Source organism: Oncorhynchus masou, chromosome 9 (assembly GCF_036934945.1).
Source record: "Oncorhynchus masou masou isolate Uvic2021 chromosome 9, UVic_Omas_1.1, whole genome shotgun sequence".
Taxonomy (NCBI): Eukaryota; Metazoa; Chordata; class Actinopteri; order Salmoniformes; family Salmonidae; genus Oncorhynchus; species Oncorhynchus masou.
Window position 1 is genome coordinate 48,737,332 of NC_088220.1, and position 19,020 is coordinate 48,756,351.

At 40.7% G+C, this 19,020-nt stretch overlaps 1 long non-coding RNA gene across 1 annotated transcript; it reads left to right on the forward strand.

Moving 5' to 3' along the window:
• Window positions 1-3,818: 3,818 nt before the first annotated feature.
• LOC135545237 (uncharacterized) lies at window positions 3,819-11,084 on the forward strand. The gene is made up of 3 exons (XR_010456429.1): window positions 3,819-3,993; window positions 7,859-7,973; window positions 10,771-11,084. It is a non-coding gene; the product is annotated as an uncharacterized LOC135545237 (long non-coding RNA).
• Window positions 11,085-19,020: the final 7,936 nt, after the last annotated feature.

Here is a 19,020-nt window from a genome sequence, read left to right on the forward strand (position 1 = left end):
AGGAGTGTTTGGCCTAGTAATTTTTATGTATTACTTTTTAGAATCCATTCCCCTGGCATTTCACATAGATTCTTCACACCCAAAATACTTTTTCCTCTGGCAAATTTTGTCAATTTGACAACCGCAAAAAGGCCGATTCCATCTATGTGTTACTCCCAACTCCGGCCGCTTTCATGAGTGCTTGCTGTTGCTCACTATTCAGCTAAGAAAATGTCTGCACAGCCGCACTTATCCCCAAAATTATACAGTATAGAGGGCTCAAGCACTCCGTGCAGTCTCTCACACAATAGCCAAATGCGTCGCTTTGGTGACAAGGTTCGGTAGCTTTTCTCTATTTGTTGTAATTTTTACCTCTTTGTTTCCTTGTCTTTCCTTGGCCATTGAAACCACTGTTAGTAGACTTTCACTGTGGCCGTATTAACCCCTCGCACGATTGCGAAGTGAGCGGAGTTATGTTCCACTCTCAAAGCATCCTGCTCCATTTCATCCACCACCCCCGCAATTGCCGTTTTGATGGCAGGATTCAAACCTGCCAACATAGAACTATCAATGTACTCACATACCCAATCGTTTTGCAGCTGAGTACATCTAATTTCAGTTTTATCGGTTATACCCTTCTGTCTCAAACACAGGCCTAATACAATTGAAGTCGGAAGTTTACATACACCTTAGCCAAATACATCTAAACTCAGTTATTCACAATTCCTGACATTTAATCCAAGTAAAAATTCCCTGTTTTAGGTCAGTTAGGATCACCACTTTATTTTAAGAATGTGAAATGTCAGAATAATAGTAGAGTGATTTATTTCAGCTTTTATTTCTTTCATCACATTCCCTGTGGGTCTGAAGTTTACATACAGTCAATTAGTATTTGGTAGCATTGCCAAAAATAGTTTATCTTGTGCCAAAAGTTTCAGGTAGCCTTCCACAAGCTTCCCACAATAAGTTGAGTGAATGTTGACCCATTCCTCCTGACAGAGCAGGTGTAATTGAGTTGGGTTTGTAGGCCTCGCACACACTTTTTCAGTTCTGCCCACAAGTGTTCTATAGGATTAAGGTCAGGGCTTTGTGATGGCCACTCCAATAGTTTGACTTTGTCCTCATGCCATTTTGCCACAACGTTGGAAGAATGCTTGGGGTCATTGTCCATTTGGAAGACCCATTTGCCACCAAGCTTTAACTTCCTGACTGATGCCTTGAGATGTTGCTTCAAAATATCCACATCGATTTCCTCCATGATGCAATTTATTTTGTGAAATTGCACCAGTCCGTCCTGCAGCAAAGCAACCCCACAACATGATGCTGCCACCCCCATGCTTCACAGTTGGGATGGTGTTCTTCGGCTTGCAAGTCTCCCCCTTTTTCCTCCAAACATAACGATGGTCATTATGGCCAAACAGTTCTATTTTTGTTTCATCAGACCAGAGGACATTTCTCCAAAAACTACAATATTTATCCCCATGTGCAGTTGCAAAGAAGCAGTGGCTTCTTCCTTGCTGAGTGGCCTTTCCGATTATGTTGATAAAGGACTCATTTTACTGTGGATATAGATCATTTTGTGCCTGTTTCCTCCAGCATCTTCACAAGGTCATTTGCTGTTGTTCTGGGATTGATTTGCACGATTCGCACCAAAGTACGTTTATCTCTAGGAGACAGAACGAGTCTCCTTCCTGAGCGGTATGACAGCTGCATGGTCCCATGGTGTTTATACTTGCGTACTATTGTTTGTACAGATGAACGTGGTACCTTCATGCATTTGGAAATTGCTCCCAATGATGAACTAGACTTGTGGAGGTCTACAATTTTTTTCTGAGGTCTTGGCTGATTTCTTTTGAATTTCCCATGATGTAAAGCAAAGAGGCACTGAGTTTGAAGGTAAACCTTGAAATACATCCACAGGTGCGCCTCCAAATTATGTCGATTCGCCTATCAGAAGATTCTAAAGCCATGACATAATTTTCTGGAACTTTCCAAGCTGTCTAAAGGCACAGTCAATTTAGTGTATCTAAACACATCTTGTTCTGACCCACTGGAAATGTGATACAGTGAAATAATCTGTCTGTAAACAATTGTTGGAAGAATTACTTGTGTCATGCACAAAGTCCTAATTGTCTGGCCAAAAATAAGTTTGTTTTCAAGTCATGGAGTCATTAAAGTCATTAAAACCTGTTTATATAAACTTCCAACTTCAACTGTACAGTCCCTGTCATTTAGCTGTCCTGGAAAACTACATCTGCTAGAAATTACTTTTGGCTCACACTGTAGCAGAGATGCTGATGTAGAGGTTTGCTTTGGGTAATTCCCATGTATTGTGGAAAGACATGGTTTTTGGGTGTAACTTGATCATTTATCTTCAAGGCTGTAATGCACCAAATATGTAGGTGAAAAAGGAGTCTATTTTTTGCAGATGACCAGTTTTGTTCAGCAGTCATCACACTCTATTGTAAGGATGCTGATTTTACCGTATGAACAATATACGCTGCCAGGTTAGACAAATAATTTACCATTCTTGATCTGATCATCACCACCATCACCATCTCTGTCCTTCCTCCTTCCCATCTCTCTAACCAGGTGTCTACAATGGTGCAAGCTGTTTCTCTTGGGTTTACAATCCAGACATCAAAATCTTCTGCGCAGGGCAGCTGTCCAATAGGGTGCTTGGAGTCCATTAGCCGACAGAGCTAAAGCTTACAGCTGAAGCCTAGTTCATTGAACATCCTCAGCTACATTAAAATGACTTTTCCTCATCTCAGTCAAATGAAAGTAAAACAGCTAAATCATCCATCTGCCTGTTGAGTAGTTGTTGGTCAAGGCATGAAGACAATGCTGTTCACTACAGGGATGTATTTGTACATTTTTTTAAATGGCCAAAATAACTAAAAGCGGCATTATAAGACAAGGCTGAAACTATATGTTGTCCACAGACCCATTTCAGTTCGCTCAGAATGTTTAGACAGGGCCCCAGTTGGAAGTGGGTGTCCTATACTCCAAGCCAATGTCCTAGAGTGCTGTTTGAAAGAAATGTAAACACATAGAAAGAGAGCACAGAATGCCCACCCAAATCACACCCTGACCAACCCAACAATAGAGACATAAAAAGCTCTACGGTCAGGGCATGACACAGGGAGAAAATATGCCCCATGATTTGCCAGTAACAAGGACTATTTGTAGTGGTGAGAGCTTTACTTTGTCTTTTAATTAATTAATTTTTAATTTTACCTTTATTTAACTAGGCAAGTCAGTTAAGAACAAATTCTTATTTTCAATGACGCCCTAGGAACAGTGGGTTAACTGCCTGTTCAGGGGCAGAACGGCAGATTTGTACCTCGTCAGCTCGGGGATTTGAACTTGCAAATCCCCGGTTACTAGTTCAACACTCTAACCACTAGGCTACCCTGCCGCCCCTTTATGCTGTACTATGTCAGTTTAGTCCGCACAGTTATTTACTGAAGCCCCATTCCGCAACCAACTTGAGTAGCGCAGCTCCTCTTCAGTGTGAGAGTGTACCTGACGAGTAACGAGAGCTCTCTTTGGGTCTCTTTTCTATCACGGCACTCTGTCGGTAGAGGATGTCTGCACAGGTCCCCTGATAAGTAGGAAAGTCAGACTTTCTTTTCTAGCAAGTGGACTTTTATGATTGTGTGAATTTAGGGTATGCGCACGCTACAGTATGTTGGCATGAAATTGTCTGTATTCAAGTCTGTATGTGTGTCTGTTATTCGTGTGTGTGTGTGTGTGTGTGTGTTGATACCCTGCTGACTGTTTTGTCTGATTGATACCCTGCTGACTGTGGTACAACTCCATATGGTGTAGAGGACCGAGGGGTGCTGTGCTGTAACCAGACCTTGCACCTTGTGGTTGAGGCTGGGCACCAGTGGTCCTCAGGTGGCCACTTGTATCTAAGTCACGCGTTCATCTCGATGATCCAGGCAAACACTGCTGTGGAGAGGAGTCATACAACCCTCAGAATGAAATCTGCTGCAACGGACTGAAGTGAGTTGCTCTGTATGGTGGAAACTGCAAATGTTTGTACAGATGTGGCATCTTAGTTTGAGCCAGTTCGCTACAGCCGGAAAATAATTCTGCAGAAACAGCAAATGTGAATTACTGTATTATGTGGATTATAATGAATGGACATTTTTGTTAGGGTTGTACATTTTACGTAAGGGAGAATACGCTGCAAGTTTTACATTTCCTGTATATATATCCAGCCCCCCTGTCTAAGTGTTGATGCAATGTCTTGAAATGTGTGTGTGTTTGTGTGTGCGTTCAAGCATGTGCGTGTTTGTACTATAACAAACTCTAGAAAGTGTTTTCCCACTGTCTTCGACTGGGTCAGCATCTTTGTACTGTATATGTGTGTCTGAGAGACGTGGATTTTTTTATTTTATTTAACCTTTATTTTACTAGGCAAGTCAGTTAAGAACAAATTCTTATTTCCAATGACGGTCTGCTCCGGCCAAACCCTAACCCGGACGATGCTGGGCCAATTGTGCGCCGCCTAATGGGACTCCCAATCACGGCCGGTTGTGATACAGCCTGGAATCTAACCAGGGTCTGTAGTGACGTCCTCTAGCACTGTGATGCAGTGCCTTAGACCGCTGCGCCACTCAAGAGCAAAGTGATGCAAGTGGGATAAAAAATATATCCTGACATTCCCAGTCCCGCTACCGCAGATGTGAGAGGATTCTGTGGCTGGCCACGGCTCAATGGAATTCACCATGTCTCTAGAGAGACAAACGGATAACTTATGTTAGCCTTCCAGGGGTGTATTAGCCTTTAAAGGGGTGTATTCCACTGCAGCTGACGGTCTAAAGGTCTCCTGCTGTGTAGTCTTGTGTGACTTGACCTCAGTGTTTAGGAGGAAGTTGGGGAGGAATCGGGTTGACTCTTATTAGGGATGTTAGGAATGTTACTCAAGTATTTTCAAAGTAAATGTCGTTCATTATTGACTCATGTCTGTTTAATGGGAATACAGAAACATGCACAATGTCTGAGGGCATACCTGACACAGACGGGAAAGAAAAAAGCACTGGAATCTACTTGTGTTTTTTGACAGCGGCTTCACACCCTGATCTAAAGTCTAGAGGCCATGTAGAAACATGTATTTGAACGTCATTAACAAACAACTCTCCATTGTTAAAGTCTCCCTGACATTAAAACTGTGGGTTGAAACCCCTAGTGCTGTCCCCAGGAAGTTGCAAGGCAGTCTGAGTTTACAGCAATGCCATGACTCTATACTTTGGCCATGAAACAAGCAGGAAGTCTGTGAGAACAATACAGCTTTGAGTGACGCACTAGAATCTACGTTAGTTTTGACCCTGTAACTGAATCCCTAATCACTCCCTTGACCTTCCCCTGCCCCTCACTTTGTTCATTCACACGCATTTCCTCCATATGTGTCTCAAAGCTGAGGGAGTGAACATTATCGAGGGTGTAGGGGATAATTAGACCCACTTAGATTGTTTTGGAGTTTTCCCAATTGCATACAAACGAAGGAAAAGGTGTTTCTAATTATGAGCCACGTGTATTTTGTTCGTGTCTGATTTCGAGGTATGACACGTGACAAAATAAATACATCCCAAATTAAATGTTGAACTGGTACTGAGGTTTATATATTGTAAAACGATGGGGGGATATCTTCATTTGAATGTCATGGTTGTTTTATATTATAAGTTGGGACATGAATTGCATCATTCAAGCAATGAGTGTGTCCCGGAGTTGAATGGTTTACTGATCCCCTCGCCACTCTTGACGTCAGCAACGTTTCATAACATGTCATAACATGTAATAACAGCTGACATAACTTGTCATGACCTGTCGTAATATGGCCAAAACATTGTCATGACTGATACATTTACACCTGTTGTGACATACAGTAAGTGGACTGCGTTATTTTATGGCTGATAATGACACCCACATTTATTCAAATTATTTTTTTTCCCTGCCAAGAAGTTTCCGTTCATTTTGAAATTTAGTTTATTAAAAAACCTCTTAAGGATGACGCAGAATATAGTTCCACTGCAGGAACATCAATCAGCGGAAATTTCAGAGCGCCACCTATAGTTTCCGATAAAACTCAAACTTTCATTAAAACACACATGCAAGGTACTGAATTAAAGCTACACTCGTTGTGAATCTAGCCACCACGTCAGATTTGTAAAATGCTTTTCGGCGAAAGCATGATTAAGCTATTATCTGATAGCATGCACCCCCCAAAATACCAGAACGTCACCTAAACAACAGATTTTGCGGTAGCCGGCGCTACACAAAACTCAGAAATAAAATATAAAACATTCATTACCTTTGACGAGCTTCTCTGTTGGCACTCCTATATGTCCCATAAACATCACAATTGGGTCTTTTCCCCGATTTAAATCCGTCATTGTATACCCAAAATGTCATTTCATGAAGACCGGTCTGATCCAGGAAAATTCCCATTTACAAGACACAACGTCACTTTTTAAAATTACAAACGTTGCCTATAAACTTTTACAAATCACTTCAAACTACTTTTCTAAACCAACTTTAGGTATTAATAAACGTTAATAATCTATCAAATTGATCACGGGGCGATCTGTATTCGATAGCAGCAAGTCTTGAAATCATCCTCCATGTTTACATTTTCATAACATCCTGCGGTGCGGCTCAAGACAGGAAGTGCCTATACGTCATCTAACCAAGGATAAAGCAGACATAAAATGCCAGTACTGGCGACATCGTGTGGAAGCTGTAGGCATTATAATGGGATCCTCGTTTTTTTTCTGTCGCCTTAGACAATACATTGACTGGCGGATGAATATTTTTTTTGTGTTTTTGGTGAACAGTTTTCCCTGGGATTTTTACTCCTAAACACGTTCTGTTATAGCCACAGACACGATATAACCAGTTTTAGAGACTTTTCTATACACACATACTTATCATATGCATATACTATATTCCTGGCATGAGTAGCAGGACGTTGAAATGTTGCGCGATTTTTTTACAAAAAGCTGCGAAAATTCGCATCATCCTTAGGAGGTTTTAAAATCCTTTGTTGTAATGAATTCTTTACAGTCATGTTTAAAAAAAATCATATTTTAAATAACTTATAGAAAATACACTTTAACCTTTTGCGACAGGCAATCCCATATCCGGGAGCGTAATTATAGCCTCAAGGTCATTACCATAACGCAACGTTAACTATTCATGAAAATCGCAAATGAAATGAAATAAATATATTGGCTCACAAGCTTAGCCTTTTGTTAACCTCTTGAACCTCTGGGGGCAGTATTTCATTTTTGGATGAAAAACGTTCCCGTTTTAAACAAGATATTTTGTCACGAAAAGATGCTCGACTATGCATATAATTGACAGCTTTGGAAAGAAAACACTCTGACGTTTCCAAAATTGCATATTGTCTGTGAGTGCCACAGAACTAATGCTACAGGCGAAACCAAGATAAAATTTCATACAGGAAGTGAGCCAGATTTTGGAGGCGCTGTGTTCCAATGTCTCCTTATATGGCTGTGAATGCGCAAGGACTGAGCCTACACTTTCTGTTGTTTCCCCAAGGTGTTTGCAGCATTGTGACGTATTTGTAGGCATATCATTGGAAAATTGACAATAAGAGACATTTACCAGGTGTCCGCTCGGTGTCCTCCGTCAACTATTGCGTAATCTCCAGGTGCGTGCATTTTTCCATTTTGAACAGAGGAGAAACCAAACTGCAACGAGTGATTTATCATCGAATAGATATGTGAAAAACACCTTGAGGATTGATTCTAAACAACGTTTGCCATGTTTCTGTCGATATTATGGAGTTAATTTTGAAAAAAGTTTGCGTTGTAATGACTGAATTTTCTTTCTTTTTTCTTAGCCAAAGGTGATGAACAAAACGGAGCAATTTCTCCTACACAAATAATATTTTTGGAAAAACTGAACATTAGCTATCTGAGAGTCTCCTCACTGAAAACATCCTAAGTTCTTCAAAGGTAAATTATTTTATTTGAATGCTTTTCTTGTTTTTGTGAAAATGTTGCCTGCTGAATGCTAGGCTTAATGCTATGCTAGCTATCACTACTCTTACACAAATGCTTGTGTAGCTATGGTTGAAAAGCATTTTTTGAAAATCTGAGATGACAGTGTTGTTAAGGCAATGTCATGAAGCATTATGAACCTCCTGTGTCCCTTTACTTGGACTAAGAAAATACACTTTATGACACTGTCAAGAAACATTATGACCATCATAAACATATAAGTCAGATCAAGTCCTATCACGTACATGGCATTATATATCAGTCATTAGTCAAAAAGAGGGTGTCTTGTCCTGCTCCTGACATCTGCTCTTGCATTCATCCCAGTTATCAGCAACAGAGCATTGGGTTGGGTGCATGTCTGACATCAATGTGTATGCAATTACAATGATAATTTAATATGGTCAATGAAAAAAATAAAACATAAACATACAGTTGACACATATGGTGAAATGCAATGTTTTGCCTTGTGTGGTAGGTTTTGTGGGTTTTGACACTCATATGTAGGTTCCATAACCAGCCATAAAGTACCACAATATACACGATTGGTCAAAAGTTTTAGAAAACCTCAGGACATCAGAAATAAGACATATGGAATCATGTAGTTACCAAACAAGTGTTAATCAAAATACATTTTATATTTGAGGTTCTTCAAATAGCCACCCATTGCCTTGATGACAGCTTTGCACACTCTTGGCATTCTCTCAACCAGCTTCACCTGGAATGCTTTTCCAACAGTCTTGAAGGAGTTCCCACATGCTGAGCATTTGTAGGCTGCTTTTCCTTCACTCTGTGCTCCAACTCATCCCAAACCATCTTAATTTGTTTGAGGTCGGGCGATTGTGGAGGCCAGGTCATCTGATGCAACACTCCATCTCTCTCCTTCTTGGTAAAATAGCCCTGACACAGCCTGTAGATGTGTTGGATCATTGTCCTGTTGAAAAACAAATGATAGTCCCAAACCAGATGGGATAGCGTATCGCTGCAGAATGCTGTGGTAGCCATGCTGGTGAAGTAAGACTTGAATTCTAAAGAAATTACTGACAGTTCACCAGCAAAGCACCATCACATCTCCTCCTCCATGCTTCACAGTGGGAACCACACATGCGGAGATCATCTGTTTACCCACACCGTGTCTCACAAAGACACGGCGGTTGGAACCAAAAGTCTCCAATTTGGAGAAGACATTTCCACCAGTCTAATGTCCATTGCTCGTGTTTCTTGGCCCAAGCAAGTCTCTTTTTCTTATTGGTGTCCTTTAGTAGTGGTTTCTTTGCAGCAGTTCTTTGCACCATGAAGGCCTGATTCACACAGTCTCCTCTGAACAGTTGATGTTGAGATGTGTCTGATATTTGAACTCTGAAGCATTTATTTGGGCTGCAATTTCTGAGGTTTGTAACTTTAAGGAACTTATCGTCTGCAGCAGAGGTAACCCTGGGTCTTCTTTTCTTGTGGCGGGCCTCATGGGAGCCAGTTTCATCGTGGCGCTTGATGGTTTTTGCGACTGCACTTGAAGAAACATTCAAAGTTCTTTAAATGCTCCGGATTGACTGTCTTTCATGTCTAAAAGTAATGATGGACTGTTGTTTCTCTTTGCTTATTTGAGCTGTTCGTGCCAAAATATGGACTTGGTATTTTACCAAATAGTGCTTGATATTTTACCAAATATCTTCTGTATACCACCCATACCTTGTCACAACACAACTGATTGGCTCAAACGCATTAAGGAAAATAAAAAAGAAATTCCACAAATGAACTTCTAAGAAGGCACACCTGTTAATTGAAATGCATTCCAGGTGACTACCTCATGAAGCTGGTTGAGAAAATGCCAAGAGTGTGCAAGCTGTCATCAAGGCAAAGGGTGGCTATTTGAAGAACCTCAAATATAAAATATATTTTGATTTGTTTAACACTTTTTTGGTTACTACATGATTCCATTTGTGTTATTTCATAATTCTGATATCTTCACTATTATTCTACAATGTAGAAAATAGGAAAAATCAATAACTCTTGAATGAGTACTGAAGTGGTTTTTAAAACGTTTGACCGGTAGTGTATGTCACAACAGGTCTAAATATGTGTAATGAGAGTGTTATGACCATATTATAACAGGTTGTGACACGCTATGTCAGCTGTTACGACATATTATGACATGGTTATGACCGTGTGATAATCTGTTATGACACTGGGTGTCAAGTAAAATGTTACCAAAATAGATTTTGCTGATGGGTTTGTCTTAATTGATTAGCTAAATGGATGGCTTCTCCGCTTGAGTACAACAGAGTCTGCTGGTTTTGGTCATCTCTCTACATTGCTCAGTCTGTTGATTCAGGTTGATTAGGCCAAAACCCATCCTTCTTATAGCTAGCACTCTCCAAATTACATTTCCATAAGTGCTATCATCCTTTAAAACCTCTTAAGGATTAGTCCCAAACTCACAAATGCTGATGCTCCAGATACTAAACTAGTCTAAAGAAGTCCAGTTTTATTGCTTCTTTTAATAGAATGGGTAAAATCCAATCAATTAGAAATAATCATCAGTTCAATCAAGTACGGGCTTACCTGAATGACAACAGACACAGACTACCATATGAAACTTCACTGAATAGTTTGGGGGTAGGCCTCATCTATGAGGAATGCTCCTCAGGGCCATATGCTGACTACACTGGCATAGACAGCGAAATGGGCCCCAAATTCTGAAAGATGATATGGGGCTTTTTTGGTATTGGGAGATCAAATATTTTTCTCTGCACAGACTCAGCAGGTGGAGGGTTATGCATGTTATGCTGCGGAGGGAAGGCCTACGACCCCAGCAGTTGCCAGATGAAGTCCGTTGCCGGGACTCTGTACGACCTGCAGGTTCAGGACAGGCTCTCAGAAGATGCCCAGTGCTGTGGGAATATCCTGATGGAGGCCGGCTCCACCTGCTGCTCCGACCCAGGACTAGACCTGCTCTCCCCTACCCAGCCAGGGTTCACCTGCTGTGGGCACCGCTACCCCAACTCCTCCCTGTGGTCTTGCTGTGTGGGGTTCCTGCACCCAAGGCTTGAACCACACACCACCAGCATGAACATGACTCCAGGTCAGTGGGAACAGGATATACTCCAAACTTGACTCCCATTTTTCTTCGATCCATGATTTATGTCACAGTATGAGTTGCATCTGTTTATCTCTGAAAGGTCTATGAAAGACCAACCGACAAGCCAGAGAGTGATATGAATTCTATATGTAGTTCCTATAAGATAAAACTTTTGATGGCTCCTTGCCTGGATTCTGTCTCTGTCTTAGCCCATTTGATTAGACTGTTGTTTACTATCCTCAGGACCTAGGATTCTACCACTGGGGTGCCTGAAGACGGAAGTCCTGTGTGACAGCAAAGGTAAGGCCTCCAGTTTGAAGCACAGGATGAAAGGAATCGTGAAAATACAGTGGGAAGCTCTTGAATCACTTTGGGAAGCACTTGACTCATTGATGTACAGTAGCTTCACAACACTGATCTAGTGTGTGTCCAGTTCTACTAGGGACAGTGGAGAGTGTGTCTGTGAAGAGGAATGAGCGGTCCATCGTGATGGTGAATGTCCATGCAGGCCTTGCGTGGCCATGTCAACACTCTGCCTGCCCCTCACTACCTCACATTACCTGACCACTGCGGCTCTACTGAACTGGTGCCGGGCAACACTGACATCTGGGTGGAAACAAGACATTTCTCAGACACAGTGAACTTAATCTCTGATCTCCACCCTCTCCAGGTGCTCATAATTATATTTTAACCATGTTTTTTTGATGTTATATGTGTTTGTTTCTATTTACATTGTTTACAAACAATAGCTTAAAAAAAGCTCAATCTGTGTTCTGATGGGGAAGGACAGTTTATCTAAGCTCGTGAGGCACACATTATATTCTTCAAGAATCAATTGGTATATCATTAGTTTACAGATTTCCCCTTTAAGCTGTCAGTAGATGTTTAAGATATTTTGATTTGCTGACAAAAAACGACCATGTTTATGTTCTCTCATGAGTCATATCTCAGGATAAGCCATATTTATGATATTTGTCTGGGTGGTGTATTCTGTTATTCTATCACACAATGTCAATGCATTTTTATGCAGATCCAGCTGACAAACCAGGCTGGGTCTGATGTAACCATATAGACAGCAGAGGAGTTGCCTGAACAAGCAAGCTTTGTAGCCATGAGCAATGTTTCTCCTCAGGGTCAGTGGGAACCCGTCATTCAGGGCAGTTTTGAGCCCCACCTGTTTAGCTGAAATGAAAATGAAAATATATTATACAGTACCGGTCAAACGTTTGGACACACCAACTCATTCAAGGGTTTTTCTTTATTTGTACTATTTTCTACATTGTAGAATAATAGTGAATACATCAAAACTATGACATAACACATATGGGATCATGTAGTAACCAAAAAAGTGTTAAACAAATCAAAATATATTTGAAATTCTTCAAAGTAGACACTCTTTGCCTTGTTGACAGCTTTGCACACTCTTGGCATTCTCTCAACCATCTTCATGAAGAATGCTTTTCCATCAGTCTTGAAGGAGTTCCCACATATGCTGAGCAATCAAATTTGGACTCATCAGACCAAAAGCCAGATTTCCAACTGTCTAATGTCCATTGTTAGTGTTTCTTTTCCAAAGGAAGACTCTTCTTCCTATTGGTGTCCTTTAGTAGTGGTTTATATGCAGCAATTCAACCACAAAGGCCTGATTTCAAGCAGTTTCCTGTGAACAGTTGATATTGAGATGTGTCTGTTACTTGAACTATGTGAAGCATTTATTTGGGCTACAATCTGAGGTGCAGTTAACTCTAATGAACTTATCTTCTGCAGCAGAGGAGAGCAAGTTTCATTATAGCACTTGATGGTTTTTGTGAATGTTCCGTATTGATTGACCTTCATGTCTTCAAGTAACGATGGACTGTTGTTTCTCGTTGAAATTAGAGCAGTTCTTGCCATATGGACTTGGTCTTTTGTCAAATAGGGCTATCTTCTGTATACCACTCTTACCTTGGTCACAATACAAATGCTTGGCTCAAACGCATTAAGAAGGAAAGAAATTCCACAAATGAACTTTCAACAAGGCACACCTGTTAATTGAAATGCATTCCATGTGCTTACCTCTTGAAGCTGGTTAAAAGAATGCCACGATTGTGCAAGCTGTCATCAAGGCAAGGGGTGGCTACTTTGAAGAATTTCAAATATAAAATATACTTTGATTTGTTTAACACTTTTTTTTTGATTACTACGTGATTCCATATGTGTCATTTCATTGTTTTGATGTCTTCACTATTATTCTACAATGTAGAAAATATAAAAAATGAAAACTTAAATGAGGAGGTGAGTCCAAACTTTTGACGGGTTATTCTGCCCGTGTTCCCATGCAAAACTAGACAGAATAACAGCTAAGTCTTCAATAAAACTCCCAAGACGTGACTTTGCTTGAATGAATACATTGAAAACGTTTATGGTGTGAAACTGCAAAATACAGAAAAGAATATACTTTAGTATTCAATTCACACTGGCATACTGTAGCTGTACATTACACATTTGAAGTTGCATAAATACAAAGCACATGCTACGGTACCATGCATCTGGCACGATGCCAAACCATATAGCTAATTGTTACTCATGTGGTAATTGGCTAACTCCTTTCATTATGTTACGGCAAATGAGTGAGGAGGTGTGGAGTCAGGCGCAGAGAGCAAAAGATGTGGGAAAAAACACACTTTAATGTCCCGGAAAAATAACATGAACAAAAGTAGGAAAACAAATGATCAGAAATATAAACGGACAGCGCGAAACCCAAAATACACTCAAACATAGAACAGACGAACAAGCCCGCACGAAACAGAAGCGGGCTGAACAAACTATATATAACCCTACCCTAACAACCAAACAAGAAACAGGTGATACCAATCAGACAAAACCAAAGGAACACAGAACAATGGATTGGTGATAGCTAGTAGACCGGCGACGACGACCGCCGAGCGCCACCCGAACAAGAAGGGGAGTCACCTTCGGTAATATTTGTGACACATTACTCTAATGTACAGCCATCTATGTAGACTAACAAAGCATATTACACTAGAAACAGTAACAAAACTACAGTATTGTATATTTTACATCTAGTTTGCATGACGCACGAGCAAAGTAATACAGCTCACGGCATACATGAAAGGCATTGCAATTTGTGTGAGTAAATGCAACCAACCAACATTGATATGTATGCAACTCTATCAATAACAAGATTATCATCACTAGCTAAGTGCTTGAATCGAACATACAAACAAATATTTTCCTAGACTGAAGTGTGACACGAAATAACTACACTGAAAGACCTGCACCGTAGCGTTGTAACCATTGTAATAAAATAATCTGTTACCTTCTAACAGGATGGCAGCACACGGGTACTGTATATTAGAGGTCGACCGATTTATGATTTTTCAACACCAATACCGATACCAACTATTGGAGGGCCAAAAAAGCCGATACCGATTAATCGGCCGATTAAAAAATATATATATATTTGTAATAATGACAATTACAACAATACTGAATGAACACTTATTTTAACTTAATATAATACATCAATAAAATATATGTAGCCTCAAATAAATAATGAAATGTGTTCAATTTGGTTTAAATAATGCAAAAGCAAAGTGCTGGAGAAGAAAGTAAAAGTGCAATATGTGCTATGTAAGAAAGCTAACGTTTCAGTTCCTTGCTCAGTACATGAGAACATATGAAAGCTGGTGGTTCCTTTTAACATGAGTCTTCAATATTCTCAGGTAAGAAGTTTTAGGTTGTAGTTATTATAAGAATTATAGGACTATTTCCCTCTATAACATTTGTATTTCATTAACCTTTGACTATTGGATGATCTTATAGGCACGTTAGTATTGCCAGTGTAACAGTATAGCTTCTGTCCCTCTCCTCGCTCCTCCCTGGGCTCGAACCAGGAAAACAACAACAACAGCCACCCTCGAAGCAGCGTTACCCATGCAGAGCAAGGGGAGCAACCACTCCAAGGCTCAGAGCGAGTGACGTTTGAAACGCTATTAGTGCGCGCTAACTAGCTAGCCATTTTAGCCATGGGCTGGTGTAAGGTTAATACCCAGGGCTAGGAAAGGTTAAATACATTGGCCATGCTGTCAATCCAGCATGATTTCTGCTATGCTGAAAACAAATGGAAACTTGGAATTGGGAAGTTTCAGATCTAAGTGAGTTCAAGAGAACTGAGAACTCTGGAAAAAAAACTAGCTCCACCTGGGAAAATACGTCATCTAACTCGAAATTCCCAGTTCATTGTTTGCTTATATGCCCATTTTATCCTACGATTCTGACTTGCTGTATAGGGCTGAATAGGACTGTAAGAACGTCCCATGTTCTGAATTTTTTGCTGTACATTTAAAACATGCTGAACAAGTAGTTATATTGACTACGTCCACCCTAGCTCGCTAATTAATGTCTTATGGATTACGGATTGCGGATTGCCTCTTATCCACTTGTCCCCGTATGCCATAGTTTGTACATCTCAATTGTCAGTAGACAAGAGTGAGCAAAGCTCTCATCAAGGCAAAGGGTGGCTACTTTGAAGAATCTAAAGTATATTTTGATTTGTTTACAGCTTGATTCCATATGTGTTATTTCATAGTTTTGATGTCTTCACTATCATTCTACAATGTAGAAAATAGTAAAAAATAAATTCCACCTGGCGATCTGCTCACCATCTGCTCTGGTTGTCTCCCCGTCTAGTACAGGTACCCCCCACCTCTCTCTCCCAAGCTTGCGCTCGCCTCCAACACAGGCACTGTTGGGGCGAGTGACTGATCTTACAATGGCTAGCCCCAAGTCGTTATATATTTTGTTTTTCTCTTTTGCATTTTGCTATTTACCTCATGACTCCTGCATGCTTTGTTGACTACAAACTTTCTTTACCCAACCGTGGGACAGACTATGTTCATACACTAGGGACTCTGACTCTCTATTGGTTGTACAGACCTTTGGCCTCCCATTCTAACCACCTCTCGCCTGGTTTGTATTCATGTTACCTGATGAAATTGCTGTACAATATGATCTTGTTCAGATGTTCACATTCAGATGTCATAAATTAGCACTGCGGAGCTCTCCCTGTCCTCTGCCGTGCCTTGATTCTATGACTGTTGATGATATCTGGGAATGTACATGTACACCCTGGCCCATCTACTGTTGCTAGCCCCAATTCTGACTTGTGCTCTGATATCTGCTTCACTGATATCTGCTCTCGTAAAAGCCTGGGTTTTGTGCACGTTAACACTAGAAGCTTATTATCTAAACTGGATCAATTGAAAGTGTGGGTTCACTGCTCCAATCCAGATGTGTTGGTCATTACTGAGACGTGGTTAAGGAAGAGTGCTTTGAATGCTGATGTTAATATTTCTGGTTATTACCTTTTTCGGCAAGACAGATCTTCCAAAGGTGGGGGAGTGGCAATATTTACCAATTATCACATTCAGTGCTCGGTTGTCTCCACCAAGTCTGTCTCCAAACAATTTGATTTGTTGGTTTTAAGTATTAAACTTTCAAATAGCTCCTTGTTGACTGTTGCTGGGTGCTATCATCCTCCATCAGGACCGGCTTCTACCCTACCTGCCCTAAACTCTCTCCTGGCCCCTTACACTAAGTCTGAATGTGTCATGCTAGGTGACCTAAACTGGGACATGCTTAAACCACCGGAACAAGTCCTAAAGCAATGGGACTACCTACATCTTTTCAGATTATTACCAATCCCACAATGTACAGTGCCTTGTGAAAGTATTCGGCCCCCTTGAACTTTGCGACCTTTTGCCACATTTCAGGCTTCAAACATAACGATATAAAACTGTATTTTTTTTGTGAAGAATCAACAACAAGTGGGACACAATCATGAAGTGGAATGGCATTTATTGGATATTTCAAACATTTTTAACAAATCAAAAACTGAAATTGGGCGTGCAAAATTATTCAGCCCCCTTAAGTTAATACTTTGTAGCGCCACCTTTTGCTGCGATTACAGCTGTAAGTCGCTTGGGGTATGTCTCTCAGTTTTGCACATCGAGAGACTGAAATGTTTTCCCATTCCTCCTTGTAAAACAGCTCGAGCTCAGTGAGGTTGGATGGAGAGCATTTGTGAACAGCAGTTTTCAGTTCTTTCCACAGATTCTCGATTGGATTCAGGTCTGGACTTTGACTTGGCCATTCTAACACCTGGATATGTTTATTTTTGAACCATTCCATTGTAGATTTTGCTTTATGTTTTGGATCATTGTCTTGTTGGAAGACAAATCTCCGTCCCAGTCTCAGGTCTTTTACAGACTATATCAGGTTTTCTTCCAGAATGGTCCTGTATTTGGCTCCATCCATCTTCCCATCAATTTTAACCATCTTCCCTGTCCCTGCTGAAGAAAAGCAGGCCCAAACCATGATGCTGCCACCACCATGTTTGACAGTGGGGATGGTGTGGTCAGGGTGATGAGCTGTGTTGCTTTTACGCCAAACATAACGTTTTGCAATGTTGCCAAAAAGTTAAATTTTGGTTTCATCTGACCAGAACATCTTCTTCCACATGTTTGGTGTGTCTCCCAGGTGGCTTGTGGCAAACTTTAAATGACACTTTTTATGGATATCTTTAAGAAATGGCTTTCTTCTTGCCACTCTTCCATAAAGGCCAGATTTGTGCAATATATGACTGATTGTTGTCCTATGGACAGAGTCTCCCACCTCAGCTGTAGATCTCTGCAGTTCATCCAGAGTGATAATGGGCCTATTGGCTGCATCTCTGATCAGTCTTCTCCTTGTATGAGCTGAAAGTTTAGAGGGACGGCCAGGTCTTGGTAGATTTGCAGTGGTCTGATACTCCTTCCATTTCAATATTATCGCTTGCACAGTGCTCCTTGGGATGTTTAAAGCTTGGGAAATATTTTTGTATCCAAATCCGGCTTTAAACTTCTTCACAACAGTATCTCGGACCTGCCTGGTGTGTTCCTTGTTCTTCATGATGCTCTCTGCACTTTTAACGGACCTCTAAGACTATCACAGTGCAGGTGCATTTATACGGAGACTTGATTACACACAGGTGGATTGTATTTATCATCATTAGTCATTTAGGTCAACATTGGATCATTCAGAGATCCTCACTGAACTTCTGGAGAGAGTTTGCTGCACTGAAAGTAAAGGGGCTGAATAATTTTGCACGCCCAATTTTTCAGTTTTTGATTTGTTAAGACAGTTTGAAATATCCAATAAATGTCGTTCCACTTCATGATTGTGTCCCACTTGTTGTTGATTCTTCGCAAAAAAATACAGTTTTATATCTTTATGTTTGAAGCCTGAAATGTGGCAAAAGGCCGCAAATTTCAAGGGGGCCGAATACTTTCGCAAGGCACTGTATGACTCCAAACACACAGAAAAGTCTACTCTTCTTCATGTTATCCAGACAAATAATCCTGATAGGTATCAGTCTGGTGTTTACTGTAATGACCTTAGTGATCACTGTTTCACAGCCTGTGTCCGTTAATGGCTGCTCAGTGAAACGACCTGTCCTGATTAGTCATAGACACTTGCTAAAAAACTTTAAGGAGCAAGCCTTCTTTCATGAACTAGCATCTGTAAAATGGTATAGAATCAGCTTGATCCACTCTGTCGAAGACACTTGGACCTTCTTTTTTTATCTTTTCAGTGGTATTGTTAACAAACACGCCTCCATAAAGAAAATTAGAATTAAAAACAGGTTCAGCCCCTTGTTCGACCTTGATCTTGCAGAGTTACTCCCTCCACCTCAAGAATTGCATTTGGTGAAAGGTTGAGGAATAAGTGCACTCCGGCTATCCGTAAGGCCAAAGTTAGTTTAACCCAAGACGTTCTGGGAAATGGTTAAAAACCTGGAGAATAAACCCTCCTCTTCACAGCTGCCCATGTCCCTTAAAGTTGATGATGTGATTGTTACTGACAAGAAACACAAGCTCTTTAATC